Source organism: Oryza sativa, chromosome 11 (genome assembly GCF_034140825.1).
Source record: "Oryza sativa Japonica Group chromosome 11, ASM3414082v1".
Lineage (NCBI taxonomy): Eukaryota > Viridiplantae > Streptophyta > Magnoliopsida > Poales > Poaceae > Oryza > Oryza sativa.
Window position 1 is genome coordinate 11,981,053 of NC_089045.1, and position 16,974 is coordinate 11,998,026.

Here is a 16,974-nt window from a genome sequence, read left to right on the forward strand (position 1 = left end):
GTTGGAGCCACTTCCTGAGAGGCGGGAAGGTGGACGTCCTCAGAAAACCATGACGACTCAATGGCGGGAAGCTATCCTTGGGATTACAATGGATGGTGGACAGAACCGTCGTTGTTTAATGTGAACACTGGTATTAAAACTTGATCAGTCTATGTTAGGTCTTAGGCTTGTGAAAAGAATTGCAAAACTAGCTTTATGCAAAAGAACCTGAAGCCATTCCTTGAAATACCCTCTATCATATGCATCGTTGCTGTGGTGGCTTGCTGAGTACGGTTGGTACTCACCCTTGCTATTTATATATCTTTTAGGAGAGTGTTGAAGAGAAGCCCTTGTCGGTACACTTGCGTATCCAACAAGATGATCGGAGTGCGGTCTTGTTCTAGGTCTCGTTCCCTAGTCGACTGCCTGTGGCATGTTAACCGGGCCCTTATATTATTTTGTCTTCCGCTGTTGTTCTCTGATAGTTGTTGGCCTACCGGCCCTAATGTAAGTATTTAACTCTTTTAGCCTGAATTCATTCGTGATATGTTGTGATCCAACTATGTATGTGTGTACTAACTACTGATCCAGGGATTGGTACGGATAAACACAGAAGATTTCCGATTTTCAAAATCGGGGGTCTACAGCAGCCGATTGAACAGACGCCATTAAGGCAACAAGTTGTTCAGCCGATTCAGCAGCAAGGCTCAGTGAATGCATCGGCTGGGTTTGCCTGTGCAGCCTGTGCAGCATACCGCAAATCAAGTTGTCCCGGAGCACTTCATTCATCACGTACGACCAGATGGCACACTGACTCCTCAAGTTATTCCTGAGCATTTGGTGCGCAATATTCAGCCGGATTTTCAAAATTACCAGGGGGGCAATTTGAATTATCAGTATCAGCCGCCATCACCGCAAGTTCAATACCGGCAGGCAGGATCGGCTCAACCCCAGTTCGTTCCTCAATACAATCAGTTTGAGCCCATGTCATAGCAGCCTAAGGGAACACCTCAGCAATGACCATGGGCTGATTTGATTGCGGACGTCATGAAGGAGCAATTTGGGCTTAGGCCGAAAGATGCTGGAAATTTATACCGACAGCCATATCCTGAATGGTTTGAGAGAGTTCCTCTCCCTAACCGGTTTAAAGTCCCAGATTTTTCGAAGTTCTCAGGGCAAGATAGTACATCAACTTATGAGCATATTAGCCAATTTTTAGCTCAGTGCGGTGAAGCATCGGCTGTGGATGCCTTGAGGGTTAGGTTGTTCCGATTGTCTTTGTCTGGATCGGCTTTTACTTGGTTTTCTTCTTTACCGTATGGATCGATTAACAGTTGGGGCGATCTGGAGAAGCAGTTTCACAGCTATTTCTATAGTGGGGTACATAAGATGAAGTTGTCCGATTTGACAGCAATCAAGCAAAGACATGATGAGCCCGTGCATGAGTATTATTCAGAGGTTCAGAGAGATGAGGAATATGTGCTACAGTTTAAGTTTGACTGATGCTCAGTTAGCTGATTTGGCTTTGTAGGGTATGATTGCTCCAATCATGGAGAAATTCTCATCTGAAGACTTTGAAAGCTTGTCGCATCTTACACAGAAGGTAACTTTGCACGAGCAGTGGTTTGCTGAAGCTAGGAGGAATTCTAGGAAGGTTAATCATGTCTGTCCTTATTTGTGTGGATCGGATGATGAGGATGATGATTCTGAAATAGCTGTAGCCGAATGGGTAAGGAGCAAAAAGGTTGTACCATGCCAATGGGTGAAGAATTCTGGAAAAGAGGAGAGGTATGAATTTGACATTACCAAGGCTGACAAGATTTTTGATTTATTACTACGAGAGAAGCAGATTCAACTTCTTGCCGGTCACACAATTCCATCGGTTGAGGAATTGGGCAAGAAAAGGTATTGCAAGTGGCACAATTCTGGGTCTCATACTACCAATGATTGCAAGGTCTTCAGGCAGCAGATACAAGCGGCTATCGAAGGAGGCAAAATCAAATTTGATGATTCTAAGAGGCCGATGAAGGTTGATGGCAATCCTTTTCCAGTCAATATGGTGCATACAACTGGCCGAATAGCCGATGGAGTTCGTACAAGAGGTTTTCAAGTAAATTCGGCTAAGATCATCAATAAGTACCAAAGAAAGTATGATAAACAGCAGGAGAAGCATTATGAGGAAGATGATGACGGCTTTGATCCTCATTGGGGTGGTGAGTTCTTGAGATTTTGTTGGAATGAGGGTATGAGGCTGCCATCTATTGAAGACTGTCCTGGATGCGGCAATATGGCAGAAAGTTCAAGCCATCGTATAATAGAGGCAATCGGCCAGGGCAGACAAGGGTTCCTGTTCATCAAAGATTGGGTCCAATAAATCAAGATTACGGTCAAGAAGACAATGAAAACAGGAAAACTCAATGGTGTCCTTCTAGTATCTTTACTAAGAATCAGAAAGAAGGTTTCAAAGATTGAGAAACCGGAACGTTTTCAGGAGGTTGAACAGGAAATCAATTATCGGCTAAAGAGAACAAAGCCGAAGCAGGAGTGGCGCGTTAAGAAACAAGCTCCTGTAGCCGATGAGGCTGCGGTCGATGCAGCAAAGAGATTGGCCAAAGGGAAGAGTGTTGTGATTGCATCGGTTAACATGGTTTTCACATTGCTTGCTGAGTTTGGAGTCAAGCAAGCCGATGTCGATGAGGTTGAGGAGGAATCGGCTAAGTTGTTTTTGTCGCCAGAACAAGCAGTCTTCGAGAAACCAGAAGGGACAGAGAATCGGCATCTTAAACCACTATACATAAATGGTTACGTCAACGGGAAGCCGATGTCCAAGATGATGGTCGATGGTGGGGCTGCAGTGAATTTGATGCCTTATGCTACATTTAGGAAATTGGGCAGAAATACTGAAGATCTCATCAAGACAAATATGGTGCTCAAGGACTTCAGTGGCAATCCATCAGATATTAAAGGAGTTCTGAATGTGGAGCTGACGCTCGGCAACAAAACCATCCCTACATCGTTCTTTGTCATCGATGGGAAGGGTTCTTACAGCTTCTTACTTGGAAGGGATTGGATTCATGCCAATTGTTGTATTCCTTCAACCATGCATCAATGCTTAATTCAGTGGCAAGCTGACAAGATTGAAATTGTGCCAGCCGACAGGTCAGTAAATGATTGTTTGTCCGGGAAATTTTGGGATGGAGATTTTCTAAAAGTGTTCGATTTTGATATACAGCCAGTTGAAGATGGAGAACCCAAGCTATTATTTTGGGGGCGTCGTGTCTACACCAAGGACACAATAGATGATCTCGATGACAAGCAACGACAGGGTTTTATGTCGGCTGATGATTTGGAAGAAATTGATATAGGTCCAGGTGATCGACCAAAGCCGACGTTTATTAGCAAGAATTTATCTGCAGAATTTAGAACCAAGTTGATAGAGTTATTGAAAGAATTCAGAGATTGCTTCGCTTGGGAGTATTATGAGATGCCTGGACTTAGCCGATCGATTGTTGAACATCGGCTGCCTATCAAACCAGGGGTTAGGCCACACCAACAGCCTCCAAGGAGACGCAAAGCCGATATGCTTGAACCTGTCAAGGCTGAGATTAAACGATTGTATGATGCCGGTTTTATTCGTCCTTGCTAATATGCTAAGTGGGTTTCTAGTATAGTCCCTATGATCAAAAAGAACGGTTAGGTCAGGGTGTGCATTGATTTCTGAAAATTGAATAAAGCTACCCCGAAAGATGAATATCCAATGCCAGTAGCCGATCAGCTGGTTGATGCTGCCTCGAGACACAAGATTTTGATTTTTATGGATGGTAATGTAGGATACAATCAAATCTTTATGGCCGAAGAAGACATCCATAAGACGGCTTTCAGGTGTCCTGGTGCAATCGGCTTGTTTGAGTGGGTTGTAATGACTTTCGGCTTAAAGAGTGCTGGAGCTATGTACCAAAGAGCTATGAATTATATATATCATGATTCGATCGGCTGGTTGGTTGAAGTCTATATTGATGATGTGGTTGTTAAGTCCAAAGAAATAGGAGACCACATAGCCAATTTAAGGAAGGTTTTTGAGAGAACCAGAAAATATGGCCTGAAGATGAACCCGACAAAGTGTCCTTCTGGTGTATCGGCTGGCTAGTTTTTGAGATTTCTTGTTCATGAGAGGGGGATTGAGGTAACTCAAAGGAGTGTTAATGCGATCAAGAAGATTCAACCTCCGGAGAACAAGACAAAATTGCAAGAAATGATCGGCAAGATAAATTTTGTTAGAAGGTTTATTTCTAATTTGTTAGGCAGGTTAGAGTCTTTTACACCATTGTTAAGATTGAAAGCCGATCAACAGTTTACTTGGGGGACAGAGCAGCAAAAAGCTTTGGATAGTATTAAGGAATATCTTAGCTCTCCTCCAGTTTTGATTCCTCCACTGAAAGGAATACCTTTTAGATTATATCTATCAGCCGGTGAGAAGTCAATCGGTTCAGTCTTGATTCAGGAGATTGAGGGGAAAGAAAGAGTTGTATTCTATTTAAGTCGTCGGCTCTTGGATGCAGAGACTAGATATTCCCCTGTGGAGAAGTTGTGCTTATGCTTGTATTTTCATGTACAAGGTTGAGACATTATCTATTGTCCAATGAGTGCACTGTCATATGCAAGGCCGATGTGGTCAAGTACATGTTATCGGCTCCAATTTTGAAAGGAAGGGTTGGAAAGTGGATATTTTCCTTAACTGAGTCTGATCTTCGGTATGAGTCACCGAAGGCGATCAAAGGGCAAGCTGTAGCTGATTTTATTGTAGAACATCATGATGATTCAATCGGATCAGTTGAGATAGTACTGTGGACTTTTTTCTTTGATGGATCAGTGTGTACTCATGGTTATGGCATCGGATTGGTTATAATTTCCCCTCGAGGGGCATGTTTTGAGTTTGCTTATACTATTAAACCTTATGCGACTAATAATCAAGCTGAGTATGAGGCAGATCTCAAAGGATTACAGTTACTCAAGTAAGTTGAAGCCGAGGCTATTGAAATTATGGGGGATTCTTTGCTAGTAATCAGTCAATTGGCAGGGGAGTATGAGTGCAAGAATGATACATTAATGATTTATAATGAGAAGTGCCAAGAACTACTGAAGGAGTTTCGGCTGGTTACTTTGAGGCATGTATCTCGGGAACAAAATACTGAAGCTAATGATTTGGCCCAAGGGGCATCAGGGTATAAGCCGATGATAAAAAACGTTGAGGTTGAGGTTGCCACGATAACAGCCGATGATTGGAGATATGATGTGCATCAGTATTTGCAAGACCCTTCTCAATCGGCTTCTCGGAAATTGAGGTATAAAGCGTTGAAGTATACTTTGTTCGATGATGAACTCTACTATCGGATGGTTGATGGGGTATTGCTTAAGTGTTTGAGTGCCGATCAGGCTAAGGTTGCAATCGGCGAGGTTCATGAAGGGATTTGTGGTACCCATCAATCGGCTCATAAGATGAAGTGGTTGCTTCGGCGTGCAGGGTATTTTTGGCCGACAATGCTGGAAGATTGCTTCCGATATTACAAAGGATGTCAATATTGTCAGAAATTTGGGGCAATTCAGCGAGCACCGGTGTCGGCTATGAATCCTATCATTAAACCATGGCCATTTAGGGGTTGGGGAATCGATATGATCGGTATAATTAACCCACCATCGAGTAAGGGACATAAGTTTATGTTGGTAGCAACCGATTATTTCACCAAGTGGGTAGAGGCGATTCCTTTGAAGAAAGCTGATTCTGGGGATGCTATACAGTTTGTTCAAGAGCATATAATCTATCGATTTGGTATCCCTCAAACCATGACGACCGATCAAGGTTCAATTTTCGTGTCCGATGAGTTTGTTCAGTTTGCCGATAGCATGGGAATCAAATTGTTGAATTCTTCACCGTATTTATGCACAAGCTAATGGACAGGCCGAGGCATATAACAAGAGCTTGATTAAATTAATTAAGAGAAAGATTTCTGATTATCCTCGGCAATGGCATACTCGGTTAGCTGAAGCATTGTGGTCTTATCAGATGGCTTGTCATGGATCGATTCAAGTCCCTCCTTATAAGCTTGTTTATGGTCATGAGGTCGTTTTGCCATAGGAAGTTAAAATCGGAACAAGGAGAACGGAGTGGCAAAATACTTTAACAGCCGATGAGTATTATAACCTTATGGCCGATGAAAGGGAAGATCTGGTTCAATCACGGTTACAAGATGCGTTTTCATCCCCTTAAGATGGCCGATATGGTTATATCGCCCTTAGTTGTTATTGATTGTAATCGGTTGTGATTTGCCGATGTACAATGGCCGATATGGTTATATCGCCCTTAGTTGTGTTTCATATTGTAATCAGTTGTAGTTTGCCAATGTGCAATGGCCGATATTAATATATCGCCCTTAGTCGTTTTTATAATTTTATCAATGTTTTGGAGATTGTAAAATTAGGGGGGTAAATACATGGAAAATTGCAAATTTTTGAGCAAGTTCTGAAGTTATATTAATCGGCACAAAGGATTATCAAGACAAGTTGAATATAGTACTAGGGTATCTTAGCCGATTACAAAAATTTCTTAAGGTATACAGAATGTCACTGAGACAAATATCGCTGGATAGCCGATATAGCCCTCTGCCTAATATGTTCTACTTCTATGGCTTGGGCATCTTGAGCGTCAGTTCCAGGGATGACTTTCAAGGACTTGGTCATATCAGCGACATTCTTGATAGCCGATTTCAGCCTTGCCTTCTGTTCTTCGACGGCTTGCGGGAGATCGACTAGCTTCTTGTGCTTCATATCCAGCTCGGCGTTGCATTCTTGAAGTTGTGCCATGAGATCAATCTTACGAGTTTCAAGCTGATCGATATTTGACTTGATCGGGCCCTCAGACAGCTGATCAAGCTTGGACTTCTCTACGTGCACAACCTGCCGATTGTGCTGGATCGTAGCTTCAATATCTTTGCGCTCCCGGCAATCGGCTAATCTCTGCCTGGCCTTCTCCAGCTTGAATTGGTGTTGCTCAAGGTAGACGGCTGGAGTAAGGGCATCGGCTAGTTCATCTGGGAGTAGAGCTTGGATATCTGTGAACCTTGCCCGGATCGAGCCACAGTTGGTCACCAAGTTGTCCAGTGATGCTTCTAGCCGATGAGAGATATCCTCAAGCGTTCTCTTCACATCATCGGACAGAGGAGCTATAGCTTTACTAGTGGTGTCTTCTTCTGTTTCATCGAGATAATCCTTGATGTCGAAGGAAAACAGATCGGCTAAGTCCTGCAAGAGATAATGTTATGGATGATTAAGGATTAAAACATGATTAGCCGATCTCAGAGTTGTGTCAATAAAAAACTTACTGGAATAGCAGGAGCAGCTGGTTGTTCTTCCTCTTCAACATTGTGACTGTCTGTAGCCGATGGAGTACGGTTGCTTGATTCTAGTTGTACAGGAGGCGAAGGAGGAGGAGGAGGCTGTAAAAAGATAAGTGTTAGACATAATCGGCTGAGATTAGTTAATGAGAGGACTGAGAATATCTTACTGGTGGAGCCGGTTTGAGAATTGGTGCTGCTAATATTTTCCTCACAGCAGTTTTCTTCTTCTGTAATTAGAAATCTATGTGTAATCGGCCGAAAGGTGAAGTTATTACAAAGGAAATCGAAGAGAGATGCTTACTCTTAAGAAATGAGTGGGGGCAGAAGGAGTTGGAGGTGTCTGCTTGGGCGAAGCCGATGGTGTTCGTTCTGTATCACTTACTTCGGCTGCAGCCTGATCAATATCATCTTCAATATCTTCATCATCCAGAGCTTGTTCGATGGATGGATCCAAGGAAGGCAGGTCATCAGTCGGCTTGGTTTTCTTGGATTTGGCCTTTTTCTTTGGAGTTAGAGCTGATATGTCCACAGCTGATAACCTAGTTCTTCTTTTCTTACCTTCATCGGCTGGTTCCCTGATTAGGCCTTGGAGGAGGGTTGAAGTCCTGGGGGCATGATAGCCGATGACAGGGGGAGATGGTCCACCTCCATTGGGAATTAGACCTAGAGCATATTCAATGTCTCTGCCACTATTGCTTTGACGTGGAGGGGAAGAGTCGGTTGTCTGCAAAACAAGAACAAAAGATTACTCAAGTAATGAATCGACTAATAATTACTCAGGTTAATAATGATAAGGTTTGCCTGGGGTATGACAACAGGGAATAGATCTGTCATATACATCGAGGCCGATTGATGAAATAGGTGCAGCTTCTATTCGCCCCACCATCTGTCGAAGTTTCTGCTCTTGAATCCTGCCAATTCGACATTTTCAATACTGCCTAGAGGGGGTCCTTGGAGGTTAAGCAGCCGATCCATCATCAGAGTTGATGAGATTTCTCCTCGGCACTGAATCTTGTCGGCAAAGAATAAGTCGATTGGGAGTTGGCCAAATCCAAGTTGTCTAGCCGAGCTCATCAGGTGGTAAAATTCATAAGAGACTTGGATGTTTCTGCCCTGATGAATGCCAACAGGAAGGATGCATGGGCTGATTGTAGCTGTAAGAACTTTTCATGATTGATGTCTTCAAATCTGAAGTCTGATGGGAGTTCAAGATCTGCTGAGTCCTCGTAAGGAAACCAAACCCGGGCATCTTTCTGAAAGCCTTCATAAAAGCTGCAAAACTAATCCTTAAGCAGCTCAGCCGACAGCTTTGCTCTAGCATCAGTTGGCATAGATGCATATTCTCCATATGACATGCATCTACGATGAGTGCGTTCTTCTCCATCATCTTCCACAATCGGCTCCAACCTTGGAAATTCAGCTTCTGTCACAGATGGCCGATTGACAACTTTCATAACTACCAGGTTTAACCAAGTCTGCAGCAACCACCATGGTCCACCTGCCCCAACCACTGAGCCGACGGCTATCTTGGCCGATGCATTGTTCAACATTTGGTATAGATAGCGGGCGGAGATCTAACCGGGGGTGAAATCGCCTGGGGATCGCCTTGTGCATCGGAGGAATCGCCGGAGAGAGAGAGGGCAAAGTTAACTTCGGCGGTGAAAACGGAAGAAAACGGTGTGAGTTTCTCGGGTGCAACGGTTAGTATTTAAAGCACTGGAATAACGGTCGGGAAATGGCAAAATGCGAAACTTGCTCGGAGTCGATACACGGCAAATCTGAAACATTACCAAATATTCCGGACTAGGGGGGCATGTGTTAACAACCAAATTTGGTAATATCACCATCGGAAAAGAGGATTAGATTGAAGCGGAGTCAAAGGCGAAGATCGATTCGGGAACAGAGTAAAAATCGGCTGGAGTCCAGATCGGCTACGATTGGGATCGGCTAAGTCCTAGTCAGACTAGGATAAATGATACAGCCGATTCCGACAATACGACTTGTGTACGACATCGGGTTGAGTTGATATGCTTCAAGATGATTGCCACGCATGGATAGAGTCCTGAGAAGGCAATTGTATCTATTAATTAGGATATTTTATATAATTTCCTTAGAGATATGTTTGGGCAAAAATCTGCCGTAAAGACTTATGTTATCTTAGAGTTTGTTAGAGATAAGAGTCGTGTCCGATATGGACATAGTTTGTAATTCTCGGGTATAAATAGACCCCGAACCCCATGTAATTACAAAAAACACACACGTTCAATACAATCTCGGCGCATCGCCACCCTTTTTGTTTTTGTTTTATTTCGACGAGTTCTTGCTTTTGGGTTGAGCTGCATCGGTTTCGATCTTCAACAAGAGGTAAAACTTGTTATGACGGCTTGCGTTCTTAGGATTAGTGCTTCCATCTTTATGACACTCTAATCTTGTTTATGTAATTCGTTGAGTTATCATATATCTTACATAATCTCTGGCATTATTGTTATTTAATCTACAATCGGCTAACATATGTCGGTAGAGAGCAGCCGATTAGGTTAGATATCAATATTGACCTAGATTATATAGGATATCCACCACTATATGAAACTTCCAGCGGCTTGATTGTCTAGATATTGTTCTTCTTTTTATACTTAATGCTGCATCAGTTGAGTTTGATCTACTAAGTCGTGTTTAGAATATCAATCTCTAGCCTGCCCTCTGGTTGCCGATTAGAGTAGCGTCGGGGTTTCAGCCGATCTTATCTGATTTAACTACATTTGCTTTATGTGTTTCATTGACATGTTAAATCTACCGTTTATGTCAAGATCTTATTGCATCTAAGTATATTAAGCTTCTGTTTGGTATATTCTGCTTGTTTTAATATCTTAACATAGAGTTGTATCAGAGTATTAGCCAATACATGCTAGATCTATCTGATCGGCTACGCTATGAACATATGTAGTCTTGTTGTTAATATATATTTCGATCTAAGTGATTTATACTGTCTCGGCATGGCGACCGATCTATCCCAATCAGTTGATTCAAGTATATATCGACAGCAGGATTATATATTGTTAATATGTACAGCCGATCGAGTAGATTTAGTTCTTTATTATCTATTTACAACCGCCGATCGATTTAAACATGACATTGGCTCAAAGATAAATGATACGTCATCGGCATCTAGCCGATCGGCTATCATTTATGGATTTAACTACGGTTTCTTTGTCTTTATTTCTTGTTGATTGCATGACCAAATCAACTGGCATGCTAGCATACCCAAAGGCAAGTTTTAGACCTGCACTGGAGTTAAGCAGATCTCCTAGGCCTCATGTTTTTCATCAACACGCTTTTGGCACGCCTGGTGGGACCGATTAGAAGTCAGAAGTCCTCTCATGGACGGCAAACCGCCAGCATCATCGTCCTCGGCTAGTCCGGGTTCTGTTAAAGAGAAGGTCCAGCAATTAGACCAATCTGACGTTAATGAGGGCAACGTCATGACCATTACTCTAGACAAATTGACACCTGATCAGAAGAAGGAGTTTGAAGCAATGATGCAGTAAGCACGGAACCAGTTCTTGAACTCCTTTATGCAGACCCGCAAGGGGACAGTGGTGCAAAAGTATCAGGTGACAGTAGTGGCTGATGTCCCCGGGACCAGTTCTTCTAAGGATGGGGGAGTGAAACAAGCTCCAAATGGCTCGGCTCAACCGAGCAACAAAGGTGCTGCAGATGATTATCAAGGAAATCAAGGTGACAACTCTCAGGGAGCTCAAGGAGTTCAAGGTGATGGTTTCCAAGGAGTTCAAGGTGACGGCCCTAATCAAGACAGCGATGCAACACAGTCTAGATCAGGGTGCGCCAACCTCACGCACGCGAGGACGTGGCACGCCCCGATGAAGATCCCGTTGGACGTCTCCTCGCCGATCCTGGCCGCGTGCTTGGAGGGGATCGCCCCCATCGCTGTGGCCAGCTCCGCGAGCGACCACGTCAGCGAGAACTCGTCCGGGTTCGCTGGGATGGTTATCGTGACGCCATACTCCTGGCGAGTTGGTGCAGACCAGTGTACGAGACCCACAACGAACCTCGGATCTCCGACATGTTGTTCTCGAGCTCCGACATCCGGTGGTCGAGCCCCTGCAGCTGTCTCTCATTGCCGGCCACCAGCTCCCTCATCTGGTTTGCTGACGCGTGGCAGCTGCTCGGCGCGCTGGTTTGCTGATGCCGCCGCCGCCCTGGTCTCCTCAATCTCATGGCCTACGCCGTGAGCACCATCCTGGAGGATGCGCTCCAGCTCCGCTTGGAGCTCCCCCGAGGTGAGGGCATCGGCAGGCGGGCCCCGAGCAGGCACAAGGCCGACGGCGGGGCTACTCGGCGTCACCTCCCGGTCCCTAGTAGCGACCACGACGTCTGTCGAGGCCGTCGCAGGGGACGCGCTGGTAGTTGCACCGGTCCCACCTTGCGTCGCCTTCGCCCGCGCCGCCCTGCGAAGAGTTTTCTCTTTCTCATAAAGCTAGGTGATCAAGAATTCGTGAATAAAAAAACTTCAAGAACGTCTACTTACTTCTCGCCGATTGTCACATGCCTTTGCCTCCGTTGAGGAGGAGTTGACGCGTCCGAGGGCTAAGTGAGATACGACGGTGTGAGGTCCAGTCATTTCGACAACGTGTTAAAAAACAAGAGAGACTTACCGCCGGGCTTGGTGCCTTCCGACTGGTCCTGAGTACGGAGGAGAATTTCCTCCCCTTCTTCGAAACGTAGTTTCCACTCGTGGTAGCAGCAGCAGCAGCGTCGGACGCCTCTTTGGTGACGCCCTCCTTCAACGACGTCGCCGTCTGGTGGTCCACAAGTGGCCCGATGACGTCCGTCAGAGGGAGAGCCTGCATAACATGAAGTCACAATGCGATCTTGGGGAGAAAGATGTAAAGGAGTCATCGAGTACACTCACGTTGATCGCAGCCTCGCGTTCAGCCGGACCCTTCTCCCAAAGGGGGACGGGGACGTCGCTCGCTGTCGCTGGGGCGCTGATCATCACCTGGCCGACGCGGCGTGCCACGGTGTCGCTGTCCAAACCTGTAGATCGAGAACAGGAACTCGATAAGTCAGGAGAAACAGGCATTCCCAGAATGAAATCTGAAATACAAGGAAAAATACCCCGAGGAGAGACCCGAGTCGTGTCCTCTGGCCCATAATCGAAGGCCGGATGGATGCGGGCTTGGAGCGGTTGGATCCGCCTACCTACGAAGTCGGCAGCGACTTTGTACCCCGACAACCCCCGTATTCGGAGGTCATCGATGATGTCGATGAAAGACTGGAGGGAGGGAGTCAGGGCGGGTTTGGTGGTCCACTCTGGGATCTTGTCTGGTTGTTCTTCAGGGACAACAAGGACAAGATCTGAGTTCTCTTGTCAGGGTTACGGATAAGGTATACCCTATATCCTTGGACATATGTTGTATACTGATACGGTAGACCCGTGCATATATGAATAATTTCTGTATACGTTAAGGAAATCTATCACGTAATAGAAACAGGATCCACAAATAGAGGGAGTCCTACTCGGACAAGACTGGGTCTTTACCATATCGTGAGGGGTCCGATATCTCTGAGTCCTATTTGGAGATCAACTGACCCGCTGTCACGCCCAGAAATTCACGAACCAGAATTTCTAAGCTGAATGTGCATTAATCCCCTGTCCAGGACCAGCCAGGGTACACAAACGACAATTGTTGATATACAGATCCACGTCTTACAAAAATATATTAGATTACAAATGTAGCGGAAAAGGTAAAAGCGCGGCGACTCCACTCCACAGCCAATCCTTGACAGCAGCAACGAAACCAACCTCAACGAGACAGCTCCAACTAGGAAGATCTTCAGCTCTGGTGTGGGGGAAAAGAGAGCAAGACTGAGTACTACCCACTATACTCAGCAAGTCATACCGGAAGAGAAGGTATGATGCAAGATATAACCAAAGGAGGCTAGAGGTTCATTTGCAATAAAGCAGGCATTTAAAAGAAGTAGTTGAAAGCTGTAAAAAAGTTGCAGTAATTAATTAATATTAACAAATCACTACTCAACGCTACACCACGTTGAGACAGGCCCAAACCACCACTTGAACTAACCAGTTCCATTAGCTAACTAGGAGTGAGACTAATCACGGTGAATCTGATTGACCGCCCATAACCACGGGCACGGCTATTCAAATAGTTTTACTCTGATCAGAGGTGTACGACTCTACCCACAAAACATAGCCCCATGACATGTTTCCGTGTGCCAACATGCCACCATGACATACTGGAAAGAGGCCGTGACAGGACCCTTCGCATAACCCCCTCTAACCGATCGCACCACACCTCAGGGTTCGCCCCCGTCCCCAGCAGGCAACGGGCAGCCCGCCTCTCGTGCCACAGTGAATCTGGAAGCTGATCAACCGAACACCCCCGACCGACCCAACTCCATCACGCCCACCCTTGGCTAGGTACGTCATCTAGAGGAAAGCTACACTACAAGCCCAGCCGTTGCCCACGCTGGCTTGTGGTAAGTACGATGAATTCTTCCAGGGTTTCCCGCAAACCGGTCCTTAATCGCCATAGGCACGACTAGCAAAACCATGCACCCACAGCCCACCATGTAGTGTATTTTAATTAACTAACACCATTGCGGTGGCACTAATCCAAAGCTATGCCAATAATCAAAGTCTATGCATTAGTGTGATTCCCCCATTGTGTACTAGTTGAACTAAGCACGGCTAAGCATTCCCTAAACCAACATCTAGTCATTTTAAAACCCAAGTTATCAATGGCGTAAGGTAAACAACATATGGCTGAGTAATAGGAACCATCCCACATGATATTGTAAAATAATGCAACATTTAATAGAAATGCGGGACATTTGTAAATTGGGTACAATATGATCAATTGTAATACATGACTTGCCTTGCTCTCGCGCTGATGAGACCACAACAACGTCTTCGAGAAACCGCGGATCGACAAAACGACCGAAATCTATGCGACAAACAAAGCACACAAGCAAAACATGCTATAAGTCTACTGAAACAGGAAACAAATCCATTTTTAATAGACTCTTTGCATTTTTATGAATTTACTAAGACTTGAATGGACTTAAACGGAGCTCGAATGAATTAGTTATGATTTTTAGAAGATTCTCTGTGTTTTTACTAATAAAGAAAAGGCCTTAATTGATTTATTGCGCTATAATGCCCAGGGCTGACGTCATCCAAGAGGGGGGCGGCAAGCAGGCTTATAGAGCGCCGGTTCACCGTGGATCGGGACCACGCGGGTGGTCCACCGCCAGTCCACGGGACCAACGGTCCGGATCGGCCGGGAGCCGATCGGACGGCGCGGCGGCGGCCAGGCACGGCTCGCCCTGGCACAAAGCCGACCGGCCGGCCATGGCAAGGCAGCAGCGGCGCGCGGCCACCGGCGGTGCGGGAGATGGCGGCGACTGGCGCGAGGACGACGGCGTGCACAGGAGGCGGCGACACGCACCGGTGAAGGAGAGGAGGAGAGGGGGGTTTCTCACCGAGGTTGGCCGGCGCGAGAGGAGACAACGGCGAACGACGCCGGCAAGCAGTGGACGGCGAGTCGAGCGGGTGGACGACATCCGGAGTGACCTAGGAAAGCAAAAAAAAAAAGGATTTAGAGGGAGAGAGGTGGTTCGCGGCAAGTGGCAACGCCGGCCGAAGGCGGGGAAAATGGAGGGGCTCACCGGCGGCGGGGGAAGACGATTTCCGGTGGGATTTCAGCAACGGGAGGCGGCGGCCGAGGTAGCTTCCGCGGCGGCGAAGCTATCAGCGGCGGTGGTGCGGCGCGGCGAGGGCGCTAGTGGCGACGTCGTGCGACCGGAGATGGGCGGCGGCGGCAGAGCTCAGGGAGAGCGGCACGGCGGCGGTAGAGAGCACGGGAGGACGCGGCGAGAGCGGAAAAAGAGAGAGGGGGCTCGGGGGAATTTTTATAGGCGAAGCGGGAGGCTGACGTGACCGGGGAGGGGCCCAATTCGCCGGCGACGTGGGGAGGTGGAGAGAGAGAGAGAGTTGGGGGATTTCAAATCCCCCGCCATTTGCGGGCTAGCGCGCTTGCAGGAGTCGTGGGGAAGGTGGGCGGCGACGTGGAGGGTGTGGAGTGGAGTGCGGAAGGCGGAGGAGGTGGGCGGCATCGGCGGTTGGGGTAGGCAGCGGCGGTTGCCGGCCGGCTAGAGGAGGAAGAAGGGGCCGACAGGTGGGCCCCACCTATCGGTGACCCTGAGAGGAGCGGAAGGCGGCACGGACTGGGCCATGGCCACGGGCCGGCCTAAGAAGGAGGGGGTCCGCGCGCGGGAGGAGAGTTGGGCCGACGGCCCAACAAAGGAAAAAGGAAAAAGGAAAAGAGGAAAAAGGAAAAAGATTTTCCTGGGATTTAAATATTGCACATGTTCATTTTTAATTGATTAAAATTATCTCCAAGGCTCTGAAAATTCCACTAAAAATCATGTTAGCATATTTTGACATGTAGAACCCAAGAAAAATTCCACATGCCATTTCTGATTATTATTTGCATTTATTAATTAAGGAATTAGCTCTAGGTTAATTCAACAATTTCTTCAGACCATTTATTTAACAAATTTTAAAGCTAGAAAGGGGAACTTCAGGGCGTGACACCTGCGGTATAAAAGGAACCCCCTGGGCAGGAACTAAGGCATCGAATCTCACCGCTAACACAACCACCACAGCCTACGAAGCCGGGGCCTACAGGAGCCAAGTCGCCGGGTGATCTAGTCGAACCAACTCGACTACGGTCTCGTCGGTAATATCGAGTTTCGATATTTCTTTTGTAATCTGTGGTTTCCAACATATAATCTCATACCAACTGGATTAGGGCTATTACCTACCAAGGGGTCTGAACCAGTATAATCCTTGTCTTTTGTTTGCGTGATGTCGTATTACGTAGATCCTTGTTCCAACGTACCCCAATACCCTCTATATCTGATTTACGGGTATCTCCCGTCGACATAAACACTTAAAACATTTTGTATACCAAATAAATACCACAACATGTCTTATAACTTGTAAAAGTCGAAATAAATTCATGCTATCTGATCTAAAAATTATTGACTAAACTTTTTTGAATTCAGGATAATGTACTATTTTCTGCAGTAACCCAAAATGTTACAGAACTTAGGCCTAAATTACATAATGATACAACGAAAATTCCTTAACCATAAATCATGTTAAGTCTGTACCTATCCACTGTAAAGAAATCATTCATTTTAGACCATGCTGATTTTTTTTGCATATATTGGTGTTTGTTTGCTATCAGTGAGGAAATTGAAGAATTAAATTTGAAAATATACTATTGATTTGTTTTTTCTCAAAAATATTCGGGATGTAAAAGTTTTGACAGAAATATACCGCCGGTCTCGCGTAACCATTGCGTGAGAATGACGTGGGCATGACAACGCACACGGTTTCGCGCGACAAAAGCGTGAGACCGCGCGTACTAAAGCACGAGACCGAACGGTCTCGCGGTACCAGCTAGCGATTCTGAATGGCTGGCCAGATTCAAAATGTTTAATTACCCTGACTAGTAATATGCCCATACTAAACGCTACGGTGTAATTCTATTTG